We start from the raw sequence: 23,136 nt of genomic DNA, 5'->3' as shown, positions 1-23,136 counted from the left end.
TTAAGCAGATCCAAATCTCAAGTGGACCACACCATAGGAAACAGTGGTGTTTGAGTGCCGTGCCACTCCAATTTCCGAAGGGCCCATCATGAGGTTTTCGTAATATTTATTATCCATCCAGCCTGTTGATAATGTCAAGAATACCTGGATGAAGGGAAAAATACAAAGATCAGCTTGATCCAAAAATGTTGTGGCCCACAAAATGTTTTTTAATGGTCATTCGTCACCGTTTCTAGTGGCGTGGTCTTCTTAAGATTTGGATCTTCTTAAGGATTGGTATAACATCCTAAAATGAGATGAAAAAACAGATGGACAGCGTGGATATACAACAAATACATCAAGGTGGGCCCCACACGGCAGGGTAACACCCACTATGGTATTTCCCGGGTAACAGCTAATCCGCTCCCTCTATCTGAGAGGATTCTAGTGGACCCCACATACAGCAGGGCACATCAGATGGAGAGCCAGGATCACCCATCCAAGGGCTACTCGCCCCCACTGGTACAAGTGGGAATCACGGTTCAGTGATCTAGAGCTTTGTTCCGATGGCCTCACGTGGATGGACCATGATCTGAAAGATCCCAGCCATCTAATATGACGCTTTTCCAATTGAAATACCTACCTTTGTATTTCTTCTCCGGTGAATGATCACATGCGTTCGATATGTGTGGGCCCACTGTGATGTCATCCAACCCATCCATTAGATGTGCAACCATAACTCAGGCGGGCCACACCAAAGGTTACAATGTGCTACATTGGGGAGGGAGGGAGGGAGGCTGCCGTCGTAAAAACTTCCATACGGAATGTGGGGCCCACTGTTGTGTATATGTCATCAACCCAGTCATCAGGTGCGCCCCACTAGGACGAAGGGACACACCTAAACTCAAGATATTCCAGAACTTAGGTGGGACACCACAAGCGAATACAAGCGTGAGCCTACATTGCTGCTTGTAGGGTGTCCCACCTTAGTTTTGGATTGAGATGAATCTTGGGAACTGCAGTGAAAATGGTGGGGCGCACCATATGCACGGTTTGGATTCCACATACACATCACAGGTGGGCCCCACAGAGCACGAAGGTATGGTAATAACCATACACATTCGAACATATGTGATCGTTCCCTTCTTTTCCAACTAAGATCGCGGTCTGATTTTACAATATTAATGGAGCCAATCACTACGTCTTACAAACTTGTGATTAAGGCTGTTAATTTGGTGGGGCCCACCCGTGATGGGCCATAATTAGATTGACGAATGCATGTTTCGTTTTAGAGAAATTTACGACTGTGGACCCCACCTTTTATCCAGCGGTTTTTATGAAGCACTACAAACTTAGAATACGCACTTGGACCTCCTTGTACGGAGTCAGAATTTCAGGACGAAAATACCCCTCCTTTCACGGCTGTGGCTTTTCCTCTCCCATTTCCACTGCTCGCTTTTCCTCTCCCTTTCCACCATTGCTTTCACCCCCTTTCCTCATTGCGTTTCCTATAGCGAGACCCCAAAAAACTCTTTTTGTGGGCCCCCCTCAATCGCATTTTGTCTTCTTCTGAAAATGGTCGGTAGAGTGAAGAAAGCACGCAGCACAGGTATATTTTAAACTCAGTTGGGCCCACATTTAATATATGTAGTTCCATTTTTATTTTTGTACTAGAGGAAAAGGTTCTATACGGTCGAGCTCATGGGAACTCCCCATGAGGTCGAGCTGTGTGGGCCCCACCATGATGTATGTCAAACATCAACACCGTGAACTTGATGGGTCCCCTTTAAATTATGGGATAGCAGAAAAATCAGCCGTATACGGAACTCAGGTGGGCCATACCATCTAAAATCATGTGAAGACATGCCTAAAACATATAAAATTATTTGGTGGGGCCCACCTGAAATTTGGATGTGTCTGAAACTTGGTCTGACCCCTCATCCAAGTGGGACACACATTATGGATGGGCTGGATTTGTGAAACACATCTCGATGGGCCCAAAAAATAAATATGAATGTTTTAATGGAAAGTAACCCCTCTCAAGTTTTGTACGTGGTGTGGCCTACAAAAGTCACGAATTAACTTGATTTTTAAGCTCTAGGCCCACCATGTAATGGTGCATCGTGATGGGGTGGATGTTTGACATATTAAACCCCACCTCCCAGGGTTTAATGAGCCACCAATAAAACCTTTTCCCACACACACGAACACACACACAAAATCTCAAAACATTTGTTTTTTTTAATTTTTATTTTATTTTTTATAAAAAAAACTTGGCCCCAAATAAGCTTCAAAAGTTAATGGAAACCACAAACAGGGTATAATTTTTCGGTTTGCCCCATTTAATTTTAGTTTCCCTAATTTTGCTTGGAATTTTCTAGCTTGCCCAATTTCAACTTGCCCAAATTTTATGTTTGCCATTGATTGTTGTTTCCCCTTAATTTGGGTTTGCCCAGATTGTTAGTTGCCCCACTAAATTGTTAGTTTGCCCATAATTTATTTTGCCCATGATTTTTGTTTGCCAGATTTTCATGGCCCCATTATTTAAGTAAACTCGGTTGGGCCCAATTGAATGTATGAGTAACCACGTTTCCTCTTTTCCATCTAATTTTAACTTTAGCCCCAATTGAAGCATATTGATCAATATATACCACGGGAAGTAGCGGGGCATAAATTTCCAGTTAAACCATGTGGGCCCAATGTGTGTTTGTTTATTATAAATATTATAAATATAAATATATAATAAAAAAACAATTTAAGCTTATTCAAAATTCGGGCCCCTAAGAAATGTCAAATTGAATTCTTCAAATTTTCATTTGGTGTTCATTTGCTTGGTATTTTATTTTGGCTCAACCTGAAATTATTTTAAGTTTGCCCTTGAATTTCTGTTTGCCCTGATTTTCAATTTGCCCATTGATTTTTAGTTTCCCCATTATTTTTCGGTTTGCCCTGATTTTCGTTTGCCCCTGATTTTTAGTTTGCCCTTAATTTTGATGGGCCCATTCTAAAGACCTTGAAAAGGGATGAAGACAACCCTTCCATTGCACTAAACGGTTTAAGAAATTGGACCATTTCAAAGAAAATGTAAAATTTTGCTTAATTTTCATAACATGAAAAGATGTTTTTTAAATCAACCAACATGGAATCTTTTCCCCAATAGGGAAAAACCATTTTTCTCGATTTCCTTCTTTCCCCTAGTATATTAGAAGTTCAAATTCAATAAATTTGGTTTATTTGTTTGGATACCTTTTTTTAATGGGCCCACATTTAATTAAAAAGGGATGAAAGTTCTAATTTTAAATCCCATTTTAGGTCCATGTCATGCCTTGAATTGTTAATTCTTAATTGGTCCTTTTTTATGAAGGTTTAACCTGAAAAGAAACCCAACCCCTTCCTTAAAAAGTGAGAAAAAGGCCCATCAATAGAATTTTTGCCATAAATTTAAAGAAATTCTTTTAATCACAAACTTTAAAAGAAAAATTCCAAATTTCGAGAAAAGGTTTTCCCTTTGGGAGGAAATAATTTAAGAGATTCAACCCTTTCAAGAAAATTTGGTCCGGTTAACCAAACAAATCGGACCAAAAAGGAGATTATCCATATAATAAGATTAGATCATTCAAGAAAAATTGAATCCATTCCACGAAAGGTTAATGGGATTGAAACAAAAAAAAGGACAAAGAGGCTTAATTAGATTTTTCAATAAAATTTGAATTTTTCTTTATTTCTTAGGATTAATTATGTTGGCCATTCTTCAAAGCGGAATTTGTTTTCCCTCTTCATTTCCCACCCCTTTAAGCTTTCCTTTCTCTAAAAAGAACTCAAACAAATTTACAAGAAAAAAACAAACAAGCCTTAGATGTAAATTGGAAAATATAGGAAAAGGATTATTCTTGAATTTTTTATTTTTGAATAAACATTATTTCAATTATTAATTTCATTTCCTTTCTTCCATCTCTTAACTAAAATCCAACCATTACCATTTGGGGGAATTCCTTAAGAAACCAAACGGGGGTAAGAAAAACAATTTCCTTAAAATGGACCTTAATCCAACTCTGGTCTTGAATATAAGAAATAAAAAAAATTTAATATTTTATTAAACACAACTCTAATTACCATTCACAAACATTCATCACCACATATCAAAAGAAAATGAGGAAAACTAGAAAAAAGGAAAATGAAATATATCAAACTAAAAAGACAGCAAATGAAAAGGTAGGAAAAAGAAAAAGCGGGCAAACTAGAAAAACAAAAGGGCAAATGAAATATGAGGGGGCAAACTAGAAAACAAATGGAAAAAGGAAAAAAAAAGCAATGGGAAATAAATCAGAATCGGACTACAAAAAACAGCGGGGCAAAAAGAAATATGAGCGGGGCAAACTAAAAGATTAGCGTATGAATTTAGAACTTTGAACATCTTTTCTTTAAGAGTAATGATCTCCTACAACCAGTTGTTAGATAGCTTACAATACAGTCCATCTAACCTGTAAACCTATCATCTGCCTAGGACATGAGGGCCATCCTAAAAGAGGGACTCACCTTGAAGAATCATTTGGTGAAAAACCAAGCCATTGTGCATGAAAAAATATCTACATACAATTGATGCAAACAAAAAAATTACAATAGAAAAATAAGAGATAAGAAGCATAAAAATCTACATGGTTCAATAATATTCCAATATCAACTATATTGTAAGATAAAACTTACTCTCAACATAACAAGAGTAATTAAGAGTGCAAGACTTGCACCATTCTCGCGGTCTTACATTGTAGAAGAATATCATATCAAAGAAGACACGCCTCTCTATGGATAATATTCTCCCTCCTACCGTTAACATATATAGATAGAAATCAATTACTCAAGGCCGATAAAGTTAGACTCCATAGGTATTAAATAAGATAACTGAAAAGAAGTTTCCTAACATGGAAACACCTTACACATTCTCCACCCGAACACAACCACCACTCTAACAAAAAACAAAAATAAAAATCATTGCCTTTGGAACAAGTATTTGCGGGTAAAAAAAAACTGTCCAAAAGCTAATTGCATTGTGTATAGATAGCGCTTGGCTAGAGATCCCCTTCAGTATACTCTCAATTTGCACGAGTTGGTCTAATCAAAATCTTTGATGTACTGGGCCCACTTTTGATTTTGGACTTCTACTATTTTCCTTCTTAATTGGCTATCGTACAAGCTACAAATAGATGGCTACAACTTTCTCATATGGATCATACCACGGGGTATTACATATTGCGATGAAAACAGAGAGGTATTACATAATCCGATGAACATGATGTATTACAAATAAAACACATTATGGGGCGTAGCAAGCGTAATCGGATTGGGTACTCCCATTGTACTAAGTAAACTTAGTTGGGCCCACATTGAATGTATGTAGTATATCCACGTCGTCCATCCATTTTTCCATTTATTTTAAGAGGTTTAGCCCCCAAATTGAAGCATATCAAAAGATCAAGTGGATCATACCACGGGAAACAGTGGGAATAATGATTTCCACCGCCGAAACCATAGTCGGCCCAAAGTGATGTTTGTTTGTTATCAAACCTATTCATAAGATCATACAGATATGGATTAATAGAAAACACAATTATAAGCTTGATCCAAAACTTCTATGGCCCCTAAGAAATGATCAACATTAGAAGTTCAATTCAAAATTTCATGTGGTGTGGTCCATTTGAACATTGGATATGTTTAGATTTTTCAGCTCAAGCCACGAAATTATTTGTTAAGTTTGCCCTGCTAATTTTTCAGTTTCCCCCGTTGATTTTCTAGTTTCCCCGCTGATTTTCCAGTTTGCCCCGCTGATTTTCCAGTTTGCCCCGCTGATTTTCCAGTTTGCCCCGCTGATTTCTTAGTTTGCCCCGCTGATCTTCTAGTTTCCCCCACTGATTTTTCAGTTTGCCTAGTCTTTAGATAGTATAAGGCTAGGGTACTCCTTAATCTCTATGAGTTTTCATCCATCTCAGCTATGGTGTCATTCCTTCATGATAGACGAATACCTGACTGCAATAGTCAATTGTGAAAACCTTATCTGAGAGCTGGCCAACCAAGAAACTCAATCCTTTGACCACCGTACCATAATTGAATGGTTATCCAACACTACTCTACTCTACCTCTGGATATACTTCATTCTTACCAAGCCACTTAGCAATCCTGTTTAAAAAAGAGAGTATATAATCTTTGTTATCCCCCTCATCTATAGATCCCTGTGATTCTATCCATTTTAGCCCTCATGCCCTCCTCGTCCCCCTAGCGGTTAGAAAGTGGAACTATGAAAGAGCATGAGATGGCGGATTAAAGGAAATAGTTGTGGCTATGGTACGTTGAATCGGAGTGACTTCTCTATGAACTAACTGATGTGCCCGTCACTTCCTGATATGACTGGTGGATATAGCTTTTCACTATACCCAGCCACACCCCACGTACAACCCAACTTCATATTCACCCGCCGCCCGAGCAGAGAGTCGACTATGCTGGGATGATTATTGGACCTACGTGCTTATCAACCAACTATGCTGGGATGAAACACCTCCCGATTGAATGATATAGGTTTTTACCAGCATAACTAGAACGATTGTTGTAGTGGCCCATGCTACCTATGCCACTTTTTTTCCAATAGCCCTAGGACCATCGATTCTTTGAGCTAAGGACATGGTAGGTAGGCACCCAACTTTAATGGACTAGCCTTATGTCAAAGGAATAGCCTTATACGTCAATGGAATAGCCTTATGTCAAAGGAATAGGACATTTTCGAGTATTTATTGCTGAGAATAGGGCATAGCTCACTGATGCATGATTACACCACTCACGTGCCAGCAACATCATGCATAAACTGGACTTGAGGCCCAACTATTGCACATTATCTATAAATAGGGCTGTACATCGAGCCAAGTCGAGTCAAGGTGGTCAAGCTCGGCTTGACTCGTCCATGCTATACTCGAGTTTAAGCTCGAGCTCAAGCTTGCCCTCGAGCTCAACATTGAGGCTTGGCTTGTTTGCCAAAGCTTTCGAGTCGAGTTCGACTCGAGCTAGTGGTTTGAGTCGAGTCGAGTTTATCTTGAGTTTTGAAACTCAATTGAGCCATATGCAAACTTAATTGTCTTAAAGTTATACAACTTGCTGCAACCAAGGGTTAGATGAATTCCCTATAATCCAAAGGGATGTAGATTGCCGACAACAACTTAGGATAGGAATTCCTTACTATTGAAAGCTATGTGGGTCTCATGTCAATTCATTTTGACTACTCTCGTTATGATATAAGACAAAAAATGAGACAAATCTAAAAAAATGAATTGACTACTCTCATTATGATATAAGACAAAAAATGAGACAAATCTAAAAAAGCAAGTGGGCAAGCTCTTACCCGGTCGATCGGGTCCCAACCCGGTCGACCCCAACTAGCTGACCCAGTTTATCAGGTCCCTGGACCAAGGTACCTATGGCTACGGATTCGCGGTACCTATGGCTACGGTTATAATCCGTAGCCATAGAGGCCGCTAAATCCGTAGCCATAGGCCAGCTTACTTAAAAACAAAACCAGCAAGTTGGGGTCGACCGTGTTGGACCCGGTCGACCGGGTCAGAGCTAGGTCTATCACTACGGATTATAACCGTAGCCAAAACTGTAGTGCTATGCACTTTTTTCATTTTTTTATTTTTTTTATTTTTATTTTTATTTTTTACATTGAGAACGTTTTCCCCCTTACATTTTTCTATAATACATAATTATGTAAATATGTATATATAAGTATATAAAATTATTTTTCTATCTTTTAATTCATTTCTTTGTCTATTTATTTAACAAGCATATCTCCTAAACTAGAATGATTTACTTAACTTACCACATATGATTTTGGGGTAGGAGAAGCTAATTTAGCCAACCAACCTAGTTATTTTCCAAGATTCCATCTGGTCGACAATGGTTATAAGGTTTGTGATCATCCTATTTGTATTTTTCCAAGCATGGATCATCCACAGTGAAGCCCATCTGGCTAACATTCTAGATCATAAGACCATAGCCTCCACTTATACGAGCTCAAGACCCAAGGATACTACTTTAAAGGAGATTTTGCTAACAACATTTCATGGGTCTCCTTTGATTCTCATTTGTGGAACGATTTTCTATTGAAATAAAGAAACAGCTTGATGTTCATCAGGATGTTTATGTTAAAAGATGTTGTAAGAATGCATATTCATTTAGAGTGTATTATTCCAAACCTTACTCATCTTCTAAACCCATACCTACAGACACATATTACCTAAAACCATGTACATTGAATCTGGGGCCCACCAAAACTAAATTTCGTGAGTATGGGGCATACACAAATCATGTGCATTGATTATGGGGCCCATTGAAATTAGGCGGCCCACTTGAAATGTGGTCCAGCGGTAGTGCCGCCGCTGCGGGCTCCTTGCTAGGCAGCTGGTGGCCCACCTCCTCCACTTGGAATCCTTCACCAGAACATGATTGCGACCCTTTATCTTTGAATCGATGGAGTGATATACTCTCCAGTACATTACCATTTCCTTCTGCCCATTCAAAAAAATCAAAACTCTTGATTGATGAAATAATATACCCTTTAAATCACTACCGTCTCCTCCCCCTTCATGTAAATAGAGATTCTCAATTGGAAGATGGTGGCCCACCTCCTCCACTTCAGATCCTCCAGCAGATGATGAAACTGACTCTTTCTCTATTGATGAAAATGATATCTCCAAATTCGCTTCAAAATAAGAAGCTCAAGTGGGCTACGTGATAGAAAATAGTGCAGATTAAAAGCTGTCAAAATGGAAAACAGTCGAGGTCGACCGGGTCTGACCCGGTTGACCCCAATTCACTGGACAGTTACCCGGTCGACCCCATTTAGGTAAAATTTATCTAAATGGGGTCGACCGGATCACAACCCGGTCGACCTGGGGTCAGACCCGGTCGACCTCGATTGTTTTTTAATGTGATGACATTCATTCTCCACTGTTTTCTATCATGTGGCCCATTGAGATCTGGATCTACATCATTTCTATCATGCTTTAACAATCTAATTCACAGTTACCCAAGGTCGTCAAATGGTAGATATCAAGTGACCGTTCCGACAAATGCACAATCCAATTGGCATTTCTAATATCCGTAGAATTGAACGTTATGATGTTTTTAAATAGAACAAAACGACATAGGCAATTAGAACTCTCTTTGTTTTAAGATGATGAAATTTTATAAAAGAAGAGAACCAGAGAACCATCATTCATTCACCAAGTTTGAGAATCCCTTCACTTTCACCACATCAACTCAAACCTAAACAACCGTGGTCCCAAATCATCTTACTCCACTTCCAAAACAATCAGGCAATGTCTTTAAAATATTGGCTGTCCAGATGTTATTGTCCTTTCTAGATAATGCGCAATAGTTAAGCCTTAATTCAAATTTAAAAATCACAGGATTTGGACTTATCAATAACTCAGTGGGGTCTGTATTCTCGACCGGACAAAGGGGAAATAAAAAAATGAAGAAAAGGGAGGGTTTTACTGGAAGGAGGACAGTCACAGAGGGGGAGAAGTAATCGGAGAATCAGATCTGGTCGGATAGGATGAAGGAGCAGGGAGAGGAGAGAAGAAATAATTAAATTTTTGGTGGAGATGGGGCTGGCAGCATTGAAAGGGGCATCTGTTTTAGAGCAGGGGCATTTTCGTCATGTACAAGGGCGTCCGTATGTCTGGGGAGTATTCTTGGCAACTAAAAAGAAATGGGCTTTAAAAGGTTGTGGGCCATATACTGGTCGTACATTTGGAAATTTCTCTTTATGTTTTTCACTTGGTTAGGTATGTATGGGAACAATGGACTAACTTTAATCACTAGCAGTCATTAAAAGAAAAAATCCCAAATGTTGGAGCAAAGAAAAGAAGATTTTCACCTGTTGGGAGGAAGATAATTTAAAAGATTCAACCTCTTCAAGAAAAATGTAATACAGATCTGAGTTCAACACAATCTAAATCAATATCCAATAAAAAAGGAGACTCTATCCACGAGTTAACAAGATCTACATCTATATCAAGAAAAAATTGCGCAGATCACACTATCCACGAGCTGACTGAGATGTGGATTGATATACAATAAAAAGGGAGGGTAAATGATGGTACTTAATTAACTTAAATGAGTTTTTGCCTCCAAAAATGAATGGATACAGATCTAAGAAGAGAGATCTTCAACCAATTGAGAGAAAACGGCCGTTCTAGCAATCAATAAAAAGAAACTGAAAACAGCCCTTCCAGCAGTCAATGTCTAGCTTACCCTGTTCAATATCCACTTTGCCCCGTACAATTTGCAGATTGCCCCGATCAATTTATAGCTTATGTTGATAGTTTGTCTCACACAATTTTCGGTATTTCCCCGCTCAATTTCTATTTCTATTTCATATGAAGCTTGTTCAAATTAATGAAATGATACATTGTTTTCAATTATGTCTGATTTTGTACACTATGTTTATCTTGTGAATTTTATGTTTAATATGTTTTTCAATTCATCTCTGCAGGCGACGAATATTCTACCGTTATCTCCAACCCAACATCCAGGTGTATACTGACATGGTGGTTTGATAAGGCGAAGGGTGGAGTGGAGAAGCACAATAGTCGCCTAAATCTGTTTAAGCAATCCCCTTTCTCGTTTCTATTGCATGTTACATCTTTTAGATTTATAGGGGCTCTATTTCACGTTCTTTTATTAAGATACAAAGGTGATTCAAGATTTGAGATCGGGGGAGGCGAGTGCGCAAGATGGACTTCGCCCTCAACGGCCTTAAGATCGGAGATCTTTCAGAAGAATCGCCACTACGAGTACACTAAGAGACAAATACTTCAAAGAATATCCATCAACACACCCCCACAAGAGCCTATGTGGCAGATAAGTTTGATATCTAAGCCATCCATTTTTCCATATATTTTAAGGGGTTGAGCCCCAAATTGAAGCATATCAAAAGATCAAGTAGATCATATTATGAGAAACAGTAGCCCACTGATTTTATGTTTGTCCCGCTCATTTTCATGTTTGCCCGATATCCTAGTTTGCCCTCCGATTTTTAGTTTGCCCAGATTTTCTAATTTCCCCCTAATTTTTCTTTGCCCGATTTTCTAGTTTGCCCTTTGATTTTGATTTTGTTTTCCCGATTTTCTAGTTTGCCCCGCGATCTTCTAGTTTCCCCGCTAATCTTCTAGTTTCCCCCGTTTTTCCAGTTTTCTTTAAATTTCATGTTTTCCCCACAAAATTTCATGTTTCCGTTGCTAAATTTCATGTTTCCTAGGTGTCCTCCCTCCATGTCTAGGTTCCCTTCCACATATGAGGTTTTGGTGTATACATATTACGATGAAAACGGAGGGGTATTACATAATCCGATGAACATGATGTATTACAAATAAAACACCATTGTGGGGCGTAGCAAGGGTAATCGATTTAAGAGATTCAACCTCTTCAAGAAAAATGTAATACAGATCTGAGTTCAACACAATCTAAATCAGTATCCAGTATAAAAGGAGACTCTATCCACGAGTTAACAAGATCTAGATCTATATCAAGGAGACTCTTTCCACCGTTGAAACCATATTAGGCCCAATAATGATGTTTGTTTGTTATCAAACATGTTCATAAAATGATTCAAACATTAAGTCCCTATTACATTAAAGAGCAACTAATCAAATAACAAGCCTTTCTTGTTGCATGATAATGTGGAGGAATGTTACTGAAAATTCAAAATAACTTGAAAGAGTTATGGTGTAATATGCATACTTTGGCATATCACATCTTAACTTGATAAGTATTATTTTTGCATTGATTAGTGGATATTGTTAATACTTCTCAACTTGATTCGGAATTTTTTAAAAGAATTTTGCAATGGAATTGGATGGAATGTGTTGTTTGGAATTAGATTGAGTCCACTATCTAAATCAGTCCTATATGCATGCGTAATTTCATTTTGAAATTACATTGATTCACGAGGTGTAGTGGGTTTTTACTTTACATCGTATCCTACACTATTGCTACTGAAATGATGTCTTGGGTTTGTTGCATTTTTGAAAATAAATTGAGGGCTTTTTCTCTTTCATGGCAAGTGATAGGTCTTAGGTGGCCATGCTTGTTGGCTATGAAAAAGATGGACTTCTCTGGAATCTCAAGAATTGCATTGTGTGATCACCATATACAATCAAAACCGCATGCATGTATTTGTATCTGTATGTGCATATGCATATCTATATATTTCTATAAGTATGTATGTTTGTATATGTGTATGAATTTATAAATGCATCATCATCACCATTATTATCTTAGTCTTCTCCTAAGAATTTGGGTTGGCTTTTAGGAAGTATATGGCAGAGGTTTCTACATGGAGCACTCTTTATAACCAACTCCAACCATGTGAACTACCAAAGCAACCAGAGCAACATTCATCACATTGGGCATTTATTGAAGCCAGACAGCTGCAATGTGCTTATTGAAACGAACATTTCGAGCATGATTCAAAACATTCCTCAGAAGATCCATAAAGTATTATTTTGGGACACCTCCCTAGTTTAGTAGTGAAATTAAAGTCTTATTTAGGTACGTTTTCCTTAGTATCGATCCCTAGTGGGGGTGGCTAACATGGAGGGTGTGCACTGGCATGAGTGTTTACTAGCAAGCTAACCCACATTTCCATGCATTTCATGGTCAATTTGCTTCACTTCATGGTCATTTCCGTGCATTTCATGCTTGCCCCGCTCAATTTCATGTTTCCCCCCCTGATTTTATAGTTTGCCCTGCTCAATTTCTAGTTTGCCCCGCTCAATTCCATGTTTGCCCCGGTCAATTTCATGTTTCCCCCGCTGATTTTCATGTTTGCCCCGCTGATTTTCTAGTTTGCCCCGCTGATTTTCTAGTTTGCCACGCTCATCTTTTAGTTTGCCCCGCTGATTGCTGATTTTCTACTTTGCCCCGTTCATTTTCATGATTGACCCGCTCATTTTCATGCTTGCACCGCTGATTTTCTAGTTTGGTCCGCTCATTTTCATGCTTGACCCGCTCATTTTCATGATTGACTCGCTCATTTTCATGCTTGCCCCGTTGATCTTCTAGTTTGCCCCGCTTATTTTCTAGTTTCCCCCACTGATTTTCTAGTTTGCCTCGCTCATATTTCATGGGAAATGGGAAATGGGAAATGAGATGTTTTGATCTTTCAATAAAACAGATTTTTTTAAAATGATTTCTTGAAAAATCTAATTTCATGGGGTTTACAATGTTTAAACTTCAATTATCCATTAAAACTCTTCTTCAGGAATTCCAATGAACGAAAGAAATCTAACCACAACATTCTGTGGCTAACTTAAAGAAGTCTATGCTTTTAGCTAAGCATCCAAAATAGCTCACAAGAACCATCTATTCAAACTCAGTTGTATATTTATCCAAGTCATTGATACGGAGGAAACCATCTTGAATGGGTCATGTTTAGTTTACATGTCTTGTTCCTCGTATCCATACCTTATCCGAATTACACATAGAGAACATCTAGAGCTTGTAGTGCTAGATGAGCCCACTAAGCATGCATGCAAATATGCCACTATCCAATACCGAGTGAAATAGGACATGTTTGAGTATTTATTGCCGACAATAGGGCATAGCTCACTGATGCATGATTACACCACTCATATGCCAGCAAAATCATGCCTAAACTGGACTTGAGGCTTAACTATTGCACATTATCTGTAAATAGGGTTGTACATCAAGCCGAGTTGAGTCGAGATGGGCCAAGCTCGGCTTGACTCGTCCATGTTATACTCGAGTTTGAGCTCGATCTTGAGCTTGCCCTCGAGCTCAACATTGAGGCTTGGCTTGTTTGCCAAAGCTTTCGACTCAAGCTAGTGGTTCGAGTCAAGTCGAGTTTATCTTGAGTTTTGAAACTCAATTGAGCCATATGCAAACTAAATTGTCTAAAAGTTATGCAACTTGCCTATAACATAGGGTTAGATGAATTCCTTATAATTCAAAAGGATGCAGATTGCCCACGACAACTTACGGTAGGAATCCCTTACTATTGAAAGCTATGTGGATCTCATGTCAATTCATTTTGACTACTTTCGTTATGATATAAGACAAAAAATGAGATAAATAAAAAAAATGAATTAATTACTCTCATTATGATATAAGACAAAAAATAAGACAAATCTAAAAAACACAAGTGGGCAAGACAACCGACCCGGTCGACCCCAACTAGCTGACCCAGTTTATCAGGTCCCTGGACCAAGGTACCTATGGCTACGGATTCGCGGTACCTATGGCTACGGTTATAATCTGTAGCCATAGAGGCCGCTAAATCCGTAGCCATAGGCCAGCTTACTTAAAAACAAAACCAGCAAGTTGGGGTCGACCGGGTTGGACCCGGTCGACTGGGTCAAAGCTGGGTCTATTGCTACGGATTATAACCGTAGCCAAAACTGTAGTGTTATGCACTTTTTTCTCTTTTCTCTTTTTTTTTTTTTTTTTTTACATGGAGAACATTTTCCCCCTTACATTTTTCTATAGTACATAATTATGTAAATATGTATATATAAGTATATAAAAATATTTTTCTATCTTTTAATTCATTTCTTTGTCTATTTATTTAACAAGCATATCTCCTAAATTAGAATGAGTTACTTAACTTACCACATATGATTTTGGGGTAGGAGAAGCTAATTTAGCCAACCAACATAGTTATTTTTCAAGATTCCATCGGGTCGATGGTTAAAAATCCATTTAATTAGTTCATGGTCAATTTCAATCACTTCCCTATCAGAAATTGACTGGGACAAACTAGAAATTCAAATGGGCAAACATGAAATTAGGGCCTAAGTCGGGCGGGTTGGTTCGGGTTGGTGCTCAAGCTTAACCCAACCCAAGTTTTATCAGTTGGTGTTTGTATAGCCCGCTGAGATCGGCCTGATATATCTCGGAGCCCAACCCAATGCGCCTTTTGAACCCGCCAACTTTCATACATGAAATTGAGCAGGCAAATTAGAAATTCAATGGGCAAACATGAAAATGAGTTAGGCAACCATGAAAAAATGGGGCGAATCAAATATGAGCGGGCAAATCAAATACGAGGGGCAAACTAGAAAAAAAATGGTCAAATAAATAGAGCGGGTAAACTAGAAAATAATGGCAAACTAGAAAACAACGGCAAACTAAAAACAATGGGTAAATTGAAATATGAGCGGGCAAACTGAATTATGAGGGCAAACTGCATTATGAGCGGGCAAACTAGAAAAAAATGGGCAAATCAAATATGAGCGGGCAAATCGAATTATGAGCGGACAAGCTAGAAAAATAATGGCAAATCAAATAGAGCCGCAAACTAAAAACAAATGGGAAAAATTGAAATAGAGCGGGCAAACTACAAAAACAATGGGCAAACTAGAATGCAACGGGACAAATTGAAATATGAGCGGGGCAAACTAGAAAAACAGGGAGTTGAAATATGAGGGGGCAAACTAGAAAAAATGCGGCAAATCAAATATTGCAACAAAGAAATCAAGGGTTTCAAACCCAACATATTTTTAACAAGAAAAAAATGGGCAAATCAAATGAGGGCAAACTAGAAAAAAATGGCAAATTGAAATAGAACGGTAAACTAGAAAAACAATGGGTAAATTGAAATATGAGCGAGGTAAACTAGAAAATAATGGGGCAAACAAGAAAAACAATGGGCAAAACTAGAAAAAAAAAGAAGACAAACTAAAATAGAGCGGCAAACAAGAAAAAACAACGGCAAATGTCGGGTCTCATTTGTCCACGTCATTTCCAAGGACTCAAGCTAACAAGATATACCGGATTTCTCTCTCCCAAATAGATTGCGTGCTATGCTACAACTTTTTAAAGGAGTAGTCCTATATTTTAGCTTAGTTTTTTAAAGAAAAAAATGAAATTCTTTATGATGAATAATCACGTATATAATTAATAAAATCATAGATAACAAAAATAAGTCCTATATTGAAATATAATAAACTAATGTAATAATAAAAATATTAGAATAATGATTGGCACGTAATTGAAATAACAAACTAATGTAATAACAAAAATATTAGACGTATTTGAAATATAATAAACTAATGTAATAAGTCCTATATTGAAATATAATAAAAATGAAAATTTCTAGTTTTCCCGCTCAATTTCATGTTTGCCTTGCTCAATTTCATGTTTGCCTTTGAATTTCTAGTTTGACCCACTGATTTCTAACTGCGAAATGAATGAAATGGATTTTCAACCAATGACCCGATGGAATCTTGGAAAATAACTAGGTTGATTGGCTAAATTAGCTTCTCCTACCCCAAAATCATATGTAGTAAGTTAAGTAAATCATTCTAGTTTAGGAGATATGCTTGTTAAATAAATAGACAAAGAAATGAATTAAAAGATAGAAAAATATTTTTATATACTTATATATACATATTTACATAATTATGTATTATAGAAAAATGTAAGGGGGAAAACGTTCTCAATGTAAAAAATAAAAATAAAAATAAAAAAAATCAAAAAATGAAAGAAGTGCATAGCACTACAGTTTTGGCTACGGTTATAATCCGTAGCGATAGACCCAGCTCTGACCCGGTCGACCGGGTCCAACCCGGTCGACCCCAACACGCTGCCTTCCTTTTTTCTTTTCCTTCTTTTTCCCTATTGTTATCCCCACCGATTTTTGTGGGTCCCATTATGAGGTATGTGTTATATCCAAACCGTCCATCTATTTGGCGAACTCGAATTAAGGCTTGAGGTGAAAAATAAGACAGATCTAGCAATCAACTGGACCACACTGGAAAAGGCAGTGGGGAATTGAACGTCTACCATTGCAACCCTTTTAGGGGTTACACAAGTTTTGGATCATTATGAAATTTGTTTTTCCTATTCATCCAGGTCTTTGTGACCTTATGAATGAACTTAGACGGGGTGGATTTCTCACAAACATCACAGTGGGCTCCACCTGAGTTTCTAATGGTTGACGCTCATTCAAAATTGTTTCCTGTAATGTGGTACAATTGAGATTTGGATATACCTAATTTTGGTCTCATACCATAAAATGATCTGGAAAAATATATGGACGGCATGGATGAAAAGTATACAATATGGTGGGGTCCACAGACCAGCGACCGTCCGCATTAGCTGGTGGCAAGGGGAGTACCGAATCCGTTACCGTCAAAAGGAGGGGTATTTTCGTCCTGAAATTTTGACTCTGTGCGAGGAGGTCCAAGTGCGTATTCTAAGTTTGTATTGCTTCATAAAAACCGCTGGATAAAAGGTGGGGTCCACAGACGTAAATTTCTCTTTCTGATCGTTACCCTTTTGTAATCGTACTGCCATGCTTGGGAAGTCATCCACGGACGCGTTTAATGAAGTTAGACGATCATGATCATTTTGGCCATGGCCCACCTGACAGCGACTTAGATCTGCAGTCGCGAGGGAACCACGTTTCAGGAGGCGATATTAATGCATACTCACGGGATGGCACCGTTCCCATGGAGGGATGATTCCATTGCCATTTGCCAGTGAAGTAGGGAAGCTGATTCGGTGAGACCCTGGATCCTTCGCAGGAAGTTACTGCGCAAGGATTGAGCGTGGGCCCACTGAGATGGTTTTTAGAAAGCCATTCCGTCCATCTATTTTTCGAGCTCATCTTAGGACATGCCATTAAAAATAAGGTGTATCCAACACTTAAATGGGCCACACGAGAGGAAATAGTGGGAATTTGGTGACCACCGTTGAAACATCTATAGGGTTAAAAAAGTTTTGTATGGGTCTAAGTTTTCGGTGTTTTCACTTCATCTACGTGAAAATGACCTTATAAACGGCGTGGATGAAATATAAACATCAAGGTGGAGCCTAAGAAGGTTTCAACGGTAGGCATTCCTTTTCCCACTGTTTCATCTAGTATGGCCCACTTGAGTTTTGGAATCTCCTCCTTTTTGGTCTAATGTCCTACAATGAGCTCGAAAAATGGATGGACGGTTTGGATTTCTCACAAACATCACATTGGCCCCACCCATAATCCTTGCGCAGGAACTTCCGCGTCCCCCCGATCCATCAAGGTGGGTGGGACCCTGACTGCGTGGGGCCACTATGATGTATGTGACTACATCCATGCCATCCACACGTAATGAAAGCCCATTTTAGGGCATGAATCCAAAAATGGAAACGGATTGGCTACTCCCCCTGACACCAGCTCTGTGGCTATGATCGGTGCTCTGTGGGCCCATCATGATGTATGTTTCTCATCCATTCCGTTCATCCACTTTTACAGAACATTTTATTTCTTTGTCCCAAAAATGAGAGGTATATAAATCTCAGGTGAGCCACACCACATGAAAACAATAGTGATTGGATATCAACCATTAAAATCCTCCTAAGGCCCACTATACTGTTTATTTGACATTCAATCTATTGATTAGGTCATACAGGCCCAGATGAAGAGAAAAAACAAATAACAGCTTGATCCAAAACCTTTATGGCCCCCAAAATGTTTTTAATGGTCGACCCTCATTCAACACTCTTTCCTGTAATGTGGACCACTTGAGATTTGGATATTTCTCATTTTTGGATTCATACCGTAAAATGATATGTTAAAACAGATGGATGGCATGGATGAAATACATACATCATGGTGGAGCCCACATAGCACCGACCACCAGCCATTGGCTAGTGTAAGGGGGAGTAGCCAATCCGTTCCCTAAATGAGGCAGTTTCAAATCCCAAGCGAGTACACTTTAGAGTGTGTTTGGGCGGGCGAATTAGGCGGGAGTAAGGGGAATGGAATTGTAAAATTTCGGAATACCACACTCAATAGGTGTTTGGACCGCAAGGGATGGGAGGCAATCTCATCCATCGTTCGGACAGAGGCCGGATATGGAGGGATTTTGCAATACCGAGTTGGATTTGCCGCCGGTCTATCTCTCGCATCGAGTCCAGTTCCGTATTCCGTGTATCTCTCGCAATCCCTTCTGTGGAACTGAATTTATCTTAACCGTTCATTTCTTTGTTACGCGTGTGGCTTGCGTCCATGTGCTAGTATGTAAGAGGCGAAAGCCAACATGGTGCACTTTACTCAGCAGTCCTTGAGCTCGTGACAAATCGGCACACGTGTGCAATTCTTCAAGCAGCCTACCTTTCAGTGGCCCTTGGCCTGGAAATCATCCACTCCAGTCCAGCTTTAAGTCAGCCAAACACGTGCAAAAGAGGGACGGTTGGACAATTTTAAACAATGGTTCACGTTCAAAATACATTTATGGCACGAAATATGAGGCAGGATAACATAGATTTCCGGTCATAACACCTACACAGAGGAATTCATCCTGATGAACGGCTTGGATCTCACACACACATGACATGTCGACATGTGGGAGACGCGAGTCCATGAAAAAAATATTGCGCGTGTATTGTTCCCATGGAGAGCTGGCGGGAGTTACATGATACTCGGGCAGCGACGCAGCGCAAGACGCTTGATATGCAGGCAGTCAAAAAATGTACACGTGGCATACATTAACTAAAATTAAACCGACTACGTTGTGTAATTAAATTTTTGTAATTTAAGATCAAAAATTCAAATTAGTTGAACAATTCTAACCTCTGATAATACAACCATTGGATATTCTTCATTCTCAGCCGTCCAATAAATGGCCACCAATTCGATATACTTAAATAATGTGGAAAAAAAATCTAAAGTTTTGTTTCATGATAAATATAAAGTAGAAACCATGATTTCTACAATTAATTGACTTAGTTTTGCCACGTATGCAATTTCTAAGTGCCTGAGTATCATCCATCACTGCCAGCCAGATTATCAAAGCTATTCTCCTTTCAAAATCTCCCACTCAAAATCACCTCCCTCGTCAAAGAAGAAAAATACAGAGAATTCAATCCTCCTGATGGCTAATGTATCGGCAAAACCAACGCTCTCTCGTCCCTCTCTCTTCTCTCCTTCCTCTCCGCAAATCTCAACCGTTGATCACCTTCCCCATCTCCAAATCCTCACTGTCCATCACGTCCTCCATCTAGTTTTATAGATCGTTTTATGATATGAGACCAAAAAAGAGTTATATCCCAATCTCAAATGGACCACATTACAGGAATCAGTGTTGAATGAGCGTTGACCATTAAAAACCTTTTGGGGGCATAAAAGTTTTGGATCAAGCTGATATTTGTTTCTTCATCTGGGCATATATGACCTAATCAACAAATTGGATGTCAAATAAACAGTATAGTGTGCCTTAGGACGATTTTAATGGTGGATATCCAATCAATATTGTTTTCCTGTTGTGTGGTCCACCTGAGATTTATACCCTTCTCATTTTCGGCTTAAAGCCTAAAATGGATGACCGGACTGGATGAAACACATACATCATGGTGGGGCCACAGAGCACCGACCATCAGCCACGGAACGGATTGGCTACTCCCCCAGACACCAGCCAAGAGCTGATGGTCGGTGCTATGTGGGCCCTACCATGATGTATGTGTTTCATCCATGCCGTCCATCTATTTTTACAGATCATTTTATGGAATGAGGACAAAAATGAGGTATATACAAATATCAAGTGGACCACATTACAGGAAACAGTGTTGAATGAGGGTCAACCATTAAAAACATTTTGGGGCCATAAAAGTTTTGAATCGAGTTGTTCTTTGGTTTTTTCTCTTCATCTGGGCCTGTATGACCTATTGGATGTCAAATAAACAGTATAGTAGGCCTTAGAAGGATTTTAATGATGGATATCTAATCACTATTGTTTTCATGCGGTGTTGTCAACATGAGACTTATATCCCTCTCATTTTTGGGATCAAGCCATAAAATGATACATAAAAATGGATGAAACACACACATCATGTTGGGGTCCTCAGAGCACCGACCACCAGCCCCGTGGCCGGTGACAGGGGGAGTAGCCAATCCGTTTCCATCAGCCACGGGGCTGGTGGCAGGGGGCGTGGCCAATCCGTTTCCCTATTTGATGGTGAGTCCGGCCCAGCTTGGGACAGGGCGCAGTGCGCATCATGATTTTAGACGGACGAGTTTTAAATCTGATGTGACTCACCTGAGTTGACCTGGACTCGGTCAGACCCGATTCAGTTGGATGGGATGAGCCATCCTCCTGAGTCAATCCTGACCTGATTCAGTTCAAATGTGTCAACCTCCTGAGTCAATCCTGGCCTGATTCAGTTCAAATGAGTCATCATCCCGAGTAAACCCTTCTACGAATTAGATGGGCCCATGTGTGCGATGAAGATCAATGATCAATGGTCCATATTAGACAAACATGCATGGCCCACTAGATGAGTGGAGCATCTCTATTTTTTAGCCATGTCAGCCCTTACCTAGTTAAGGGCCCAAGGAGGCGCGGATTGGAGTAAGTTGAGATCAGATGACCACCCCTTTGATAGCCCATAGACCAAAAACCACACCAGTCAGAGATGATCGTGGCCGTTTATTGGAGGATATCTTCCAGTAAACCTCTCCCAAACAAGTGAGCTTTGAAAGTGATGGAAACGGTGGTTAGGATGTCTCATAAGCGTGAACTTTGAAATATAGGACATTGATGATGGGTCCCACTCTATGGACGGTTTCGATTGGTAATCGCCCGACCAAGTTAGCCACTGATAGATGGCTCTATTGTATATGTTACAACGGCTCTACCGTGTCGGCTCCCCTCTTCTATTCAGGTACAGTTTTGGATATCTACATTGGCTTCATTGCATCTCCACTGTACACGTGGCACCACTGACCATGCTTTCCACGTAATTGCGCCAATCAGATGCAAGTATAGCAATGGGTTGGACTTGGGTCAGCTCGTGGGCAGCCCAAGCCAAACCCAATTACAAAGCAGGCTAAGAACTTCGCCCAAACCCCGACGCATTAGCTTGTGGATCGACCCAACCCACTTCTAATTCATCAAGCCCAAGCCCCACACAACCCATTTATACATAATCCGTTTGGCGGATATATACTCTGGATGCCTCATTGTGCCGGTAGCTTTTGACATATTTGCCCTTATAATTAGTTCTGGGGTGAAAATTCTCTAGGCTTTTGCCCTTATGTAGTCCTTCAATTGGAGGCTATTTTCGTACTTTCAACTCTTACATGAAGTAGACCGTAGACATAGCTCACTTCTTCTGTACTCGGCATTGGTACTGGTTGGTGCTGGAAAAGCTCCGTGGGCACAATCATGATGTATGTGTCTTATCCATGCGGTCCATTCATTTTTTCAGCTCATTTTAAAGCATGAGCCCAAAAACGATGTAGATCCAAGTTTCAGATGGACCACACCACGGGAAACAGTAACAGTAGTGATTGAATGCCCACCATTAAAAACTTCCCAGGGGCCACTGTAATGTTTATTTGCAACCCAACCTATTGATTAGGTCACACAGACCTGTATTAGTTTGATCCAATACTTTTGTGGCCCTCAAGAAGTTTTTAACGGTGCAAGTTCAATCACCACTGTTTCCTGTCGTGTGGTCCACCTGAGATGTAGATCCGTTTCATTTGTGGGCTCATGCGATGAAATGATATGGAAAAAATGGATGGACGGTATGGATAAAACAGTGGGCCACATTTTCTAGACCAAGCCATTTATAACCTTTAGGGGTCTTGGCCAGATAGGGTTTAAATGGCAAGTTGACCTGAGACCCATTGCCACCTTTGGTCCAGCTACGCGGGCAGTGGCCATGTTGGTACCCAAGACGTTTTATGCAATGCAAACCATTACAAATGAAGGGAAGCCATGAGCCAGAACCTTGGCCACTCTCAGGGTTTTAAGGCTCAGATGAGTCCCGTGCAACTCATCTCGTGTGACTTGTTTGAGTTAACTCAGTCTCGGTAGGATGACTCAGACCCAATGCTGTTTCACACCACAAGGAACTTAGGCGACTCATCCCAACTTGGTCAAGTCTCCCCGATTCGCCCCGACCGGACTCGACACCTAACGAATCGGTAGAGTTGGGGAGTCTTGTAACTAAGACTAGAGGTGGGCACAGACGACTCGATCCGGCTAACTCGACTCGTCCGACTCGTTCAGATCTGACTCGACCTGAACCGAATGGGTGAGTTGGTCCGAACCAAGTAGGCTTCGCCCAATCCAAACTCAAACTAAGTCGAGTTTAAGTTACCTA

The sequence above is a fragment of the Magnolia sinica genome, chromosome 6 (genome assembly GCF_029962835.1).
Source record: "Magnolia sinica isolate HGM2019 chromosome 6, MsV1, whole genome shotgun sequence".
NCBI lineage: Eukaryota > Viridiplantae > Streptophyta > Magnoliopsida > Magnoliales > Magnoliaceae > Magnolia > Magnolia sinica.
The sequence above is the reverse complement of the archived record's forward strand: the minus strand, read 5'-3'. Positions refer to the sequence as shown.